General features: G+C 36.6%; 1 protein-coding gene across 29 annotated transcripts in view; it reads right to left on the reverse strand.

The window, feature by feature from the left end:
• Nucleotides 1–4,905, reverse strand: part of Ptprd (protein tyrosine phosphatase receptor type D) — an 822,247-nt gene extending 817,342 nt beyond the window's left edge. For all 29 annotated transcript variants that reach the window (XM_051163652.1, XM_051163675.1, XM_051163581.1 and 26 more), the window contains exon 1: nt 4,845–4,905. The gene's annotated coding sequence lies outside the window, so the exon portion shown is untranslated. The remainder of the gene's footprint in view (nt 1–4,844) is intronic.
• Between the last annotated feature and the right edge of the window lie 1,095 nt (nt 4,906–6,000).

Genomic DNA, 6,000 nt, shown 5'->3' on the forward strand with positions numbered 1-6,000 from the left:
AAACAGAGCCACACCTAGTGCTCATGGAACATTGCAAAAGAGGTGGCTGGAAGATTGTAAGAGCCAGAGGATCAGAAAGCTTGTTGTGAGATTGTGGCTCCTTGTGATGCAAAATGTTGTACTCATAATGTCTCTCTCACCAACATGACCACACAAATGTGAGAGGAACAAGTAATAGACCAATGGATATGACAAAGTAGATGGGGAAAAGCTCACAAGGCCTCAACCATACAAGTATTACAGGAAACTGCAGAAAGCTGAGAGCAAGAGAGAAGGTCTATTTTCGGAAATAGCAGGTTGTTCAGTTCATACAAGTAAATATATATGGACTGAGAAGATTATACTTAGGGATGGATATATATATATGTGTGTGTGTGTGTGTGTGTGTGTGTATACACACATGATGATAACAATGAAAAATGAGACAATGAGTTTAAAGAGATCAGAGAGAGGGGAAAATAAAGGGAGAAAAGTAATTATAATCACAACATTTAAAAATAATATTTAATTAATTTATTCAGATTACATCTAAATTGTTATCCCATCCATTGTATCCTCCATTCCTCCCTCCCTCCCGTTTTCACCCTATTGCCCTCCCCTATGACTGTGACTAAGGGGGAACTCCTCCCCCTGCATATGCTCATAAGGTATCAAGTCTCTTCTTGGTAGCCTGCTATCCTTCCTCTGAGTGCCACCGGACCTCCTCATCCAGGGAACGTGGTCAAATATGGGGCACCAGAGTTCATGTGAGAACTCTCCACTCAACTGTGGAGAATGTCCTGTCCATTGGTCACAAATTTTTTAAATGATAGCAGTAATATCATTAATGTGTTGTAAGTAAATAAGTGTTTATGCCTAAGTATAGATTTTCTCCTTACCAGGAAGTTCTTCTCCTCATCTGACAATTTAGATCAATTCTTTGGATTCAGATACCATTTTTCATTCCTGAAGAATGATCCCTTGCTCATTTAGACTAGGTTAAGCACCTTGAGTAAGCTCCTGTACTGCTTTTAGAAAATTTGCACTTTCTTATGATTAGTTATTTGGGTCTCTATGCTAGATAAATATGCCGCTTTTTCCTCTTTATGACCCTTAAGTTCTGACTAAAGATTTGACAATAGATAGCATTTGATTCTGGATGTATTACTCTTAATCCCTCACTCTCAGTTCCCACATATCTTGATCTTATCTCCAGGCAGTTCTCCCACATTGCAATACCACTTTATCTACCTCCAAGACAACCTTTATTGGACCCTTAACTATAAAATAGCAGGCTACATCCTCCAATATTCAGCCATAGTCTCCATAACTGACTTTGCAGTTGCCTACCCAAAAGCCATAATGATTATCTTAAAATATATGTCTTGTCACACCAATCTTCTGTCTAAACCCTCCTGTGAAAGATCACTTCACTGGAATTGTACATCTTCACTCTCGCCATTATCTTAAAATTCCTTCTTCTTTTTTCCTATTAGTGTTGGTATTAAGTCTGATATTGTTCAGAAAGGATGACTTTCCATTCAGTTCTGATGAACCAATTATTACTAGCTGTTAAAATTTTTTTCATTTCACCTTCTATCATCACAACTGATTTCTCTTAAAGGTCTGCGTTCTTCACTCAGTGGCTCTAGAAGATTCCTACTCTTCTGAAATCCACAGTTTAAATCTAATCTCCAATGTAATGAAATTAGAAAGTGCAAGCCATTGAAGGTGTTTATGTCTGTAGCATGGATTAATACTGAATGATATCAGATTCCTTAGAAAGAGGACCACAAAGCAGCTTTGTATTTCCTATCATAGGAAGCTGATACAAGGCTGACATGGCCTTGGTGTTGGACTTCAAATTTCCCAAACTGTGAGACATAAATTCCTCTTGTTTATTAGTATTTTTTGGTACTAAATACATATGTTAGAGTGGGTGAAGTAAGACACATAAATGCTGTGAAATATCTGTAGTAGTATCACATTCACTGCAAATTGGCCAATAGTCCTACAACCAAAGGTGGTGAATGTCTATCTGTAGACTAGTTAACTCAAAGCAACCGAGAGTCATCTTAAAATAAAGTTTTGATTGGTCCCACCAGATTTCAACATGGGTTATCATCCTGATGCTACAACTGTGAGGTGCAGGGTGAGATATTGCATTTTCTTTACTCCTCAAGTCATTAATTTTAACATGGAGATAAATAAATCGTAGACTTCAGAAATGTGCTGCAAAGAGTAAATGCAGCTTATATACAATGAGCTTCAGATACAGGATAAAATATCATAAATAATAAAGCTTAAGGGCACTAGAGAGATGGTTCAGCAATTAAGAGCCTTCACTGCTCTTTCAAAGGACCTAAGTTGAATTTCCAAAACTTACAAATGAAGAATTACAACCAATTGTAACTCCATCTCTAGGGCTATCCAATGCCTTCTTCTGGTCTTCTATGGTACAAACACAATGTATTGCATTGACTACCACTTTCTTGATTTGTTGCAGGAGGGTATGAGGACAAAATGTACAGATAGTTGCTTTGTTTATAGTGCCCAATAAAGCCACAATATGCTACCAATATTACTTTTTTGGTGGTTTGTTCTACTTTCTTTACCTGGTGAAAAGAAGACTATTTTATTATTTTGTTTTTATTCACTTTGAAATCCAGGTAGATGAGGAAAATAATTGAACTGAATAACTAGTCATTTTCTTTCTGGCTCAGGTAGTTGGTACTCTGTGAGTAGCTGTCCATTTCATCTTCAGAGAATGATTTAAGATGTGTTGTGTATTTTTACCTCCAAATGTGCCTATAAGTTGCAGCTGTTTCCTGGTGCTCCAGGTTGTAGTGAAAATGATAAGATGACCCCTACAGTAGAACTGCAAACCTCTTACTGGACAGCAAGTGTTCTGGAGCATTTTTCATACATGGCTCATTAAATCTTCCCCACAGTCACAGAGGTAAGTACTGTCACTATCTCCACTTCATAGATGTCCAGGCAGACATCTGAGCTGACTGATAAGGATATATGTGAAGGAGATGTCAGTCTTGGTCTACATTTATGAAATTCACCCTTCAGAATATAAATGTCAAAACAAAGTATATTTGAAATGACTTTTAAAAGCCTTAGGTTACTCAGAAACCACTCAGAAAGAAAATAAGAACATAACTTGAATGATTAGTTCTATGGGAATGAGTGCCCTGGATTCTAAACAACTTTTCTTTGGGTATGTTTATGTTTTCTTTTCAATGATCTCTGGAGCATAATGTAGTCTTTCTTGACATCCATAGTACCTTGAAATATGGAAGACCGTTTTTCTACCTTTGCTGTATGCAGATATTTTCTTTTTCTTCAAGACATAAGAAACAGGAACCCAGAAAATGAGACAAACAGTGATACAGTGATACCATTTCTTTAAGCTAAAAAATGTTAGAGTTTTAAGTACTTTAAAACTTTATCTTTATGGTTGTGAGCCTAGCCTTTAACGGCTGAGCCATCTCTTGGCTAAACCCCTTCCCAGATCTAGCCAATGGTCAGAATATTCTCCACAGTTGAGTGGAGAGTGTGATACGACTTTCTCACATACTCTGGTGCCTCACATTTGACCATGTCCCCTGGAGGGGGAGACCTGGTGGCACTCAGAGGAAGGACAGCAAGTAGCCAAGAAGAGACTTGATACCCTATGAGAATATATAGGGGGACGTAATCCCCCTCAGGAACAGTCATAGGGGAGGGGAATAATGGGAAAATGGGGGGGGGGAGGAATGGGAGGATACAAGGGATGGGATAAACATTGAGATGTAACAAGAATAAATTAATTAAAAAAAAAACTTTATCAACTGCAGAAAACATATTCAGAAATAATAATTCAATCTCCTGAGTGTATTTTGTTTACCACTTGCTGGTAATATTTAAATGCTTAGCTGAAAGATCAAAAGAACCTGGAACTCATTTTTTTTTTCAAAGAAGTTCTTCTTTAAGACTGGGAGCATACTATTGAGTTGTGAAAGTGAAAGAAGGGTACTTGACGTAAGACTTGAACAGAAGGATTATGACGGATGATATCTTTACACTGGGGAGAGGATGTGTTAGGAGACAGTGCTGCATTCCAAGCAGAGATTGTCACTGAGAAACAGAAACCCAAAGCATCACATAACCTGTTATTATTTAACAGAAATTAGACATTTAAAATTTGCTAATTTATTTGCTAATCTGTTTGCTTGCTTTATTCTTATTCCCTCATTAGCAATAAATAGCTTCCTGGCTTTCACAAGAACCAAAATAAGCTATATAGGTGAGACTACTGCCCAGAGCTAATAATTTCATATCTGCAGACACTAAACTCAATCAACATCTAAATCTATAAACATCTGCCACTCTGATTCAAAATTTTAACCCGTTGTTAAATTTCCACATTTGTAGCTAACATAGGCCATGATTCAGAACTGAAAAAAACTAAGCTTTCATTGACAGATCATTTCTTAGCTGTTTTGAAAATGTTGTAATATTATATAGAAAAATCAACATCTACATTAAAGAATGAAAGTGTATTTTATAGCTATATCAATTGAGCTAGATGAAATATCAGTAGGTTGTATTTATCCCTCTTTCCTAAAGACTGTTTATTGAGTATTAGCTAGTTATTAGGTACTGTATATGGGTATAGTGAACATTTAAAGCAACATGGAAGTCACCTGTGATTTTGGCCATAAGCTAAAATTAGTAAAATTAACTTTCTTTAAATTGGCGAACTAAGACCATCATGTCCAACACACAAAATGGCTTCATGGTTTTTTTACAGCACATATTTCATAGAGTCCACTAAGTGTCAAAGAAGAGTAGTTTCAGATGGATTGTGGACTTACCATGTACGAGTCTTGTAGAATTTTTCAGAAACAGTTCCTGGCCTCAGAATGTTGAACACCTAGCCAAAAATACAGGAAACAACCACTGTTAAAACTCTTAGCATGAAATAACTTACAAGATACATTTTTGTCTTCTTTTGAGCAATGACTAAGGAAGAAGTGGAAGAGCAAGATGGTTAATAAGAAATAGACAGCAATTTTGTAAAGCACAATTTTTGAAAGAGCAACACGGAAATCTGTCATTTTTCCCACAGGCTACAAAGTTGTGCAATTGAGTCTTCTTAAACTGTTGAATTAAGACCATCATATTCAATATGGCTATGTGATTCTCTTACAACATTTACTTTAAATCTACTAAATATCTTGGCTTGTTGTTTTGTAATATTACATGCCTTTCAAAATACCCATTTTTCTTCTTTATAGAACATGTACTCCAATGTTGTTAAGAAATCACTTGCAAGAAAGCCTAAAAGAAATCATTGTCTTTCCTACTAATTTCCAGGGCTAATCAGCAGAGAAGAATTCCAAATCTTACAGTATTCCATCTGTGTAAAACCACCTCATTAATATTTTAAAAAGCTATACCTCTGAGAGACACAAAAAGTCACTGTCTTAATTCCCCAACAGAATCGTTAACTAGACTTACAATCTTATCCATGGACTCCTGTTAACTTTGTTTTCAAAGGCTTCCTTCTCTCTCTAAGCACCTTCTTTACACTATTAAGATGTTCAGCAGGTTGCCAAGAAGAGACTTGATACCCTATGAGCATATACAGGGGGAGGAAATCCCCCTCAGGAACAGTCACAGGGGAGGAGAATAAGGGGAAAATGGGAGGGAGGGAAGAATGGGAGGATACAAGGGATGGAATAACCATTGAGATGTAACAAGAATAAATTAATAAAAAATTAAAATAAATAAATAAATATTTCAAAGGATAGATTATTAACCAAAAAAAAAAAAAAAAAAGATGTTCAACACTTAAGTCCCCTTCAGTTCCCAGGCCATTGTCCTTTAATGCAGAGAGCTTCCATGTGACATTCTGTCATCTGCTCGCCATGTTTCCACCAGGTGACTCAGGCGTCCAAGTGTCACATAGTTGTCTGGCTTTCTATTAGATTGCCTCTCCATTTTTGCCTTCTGGCCATAGCCCTGCTA

Source organism: Acomys russatus, chromosome 2 (assembly GCF_903995435.1).
Source record: "Acomys russatus chromosome 2, mAcoRus1.1, whole genome shotgun sequence".
Lineage (NCBI taxonomy): Eukaryota > Metazoa > Chordata > Mammalia > Rodentia > Muridae > Acomys > Acomys russatus.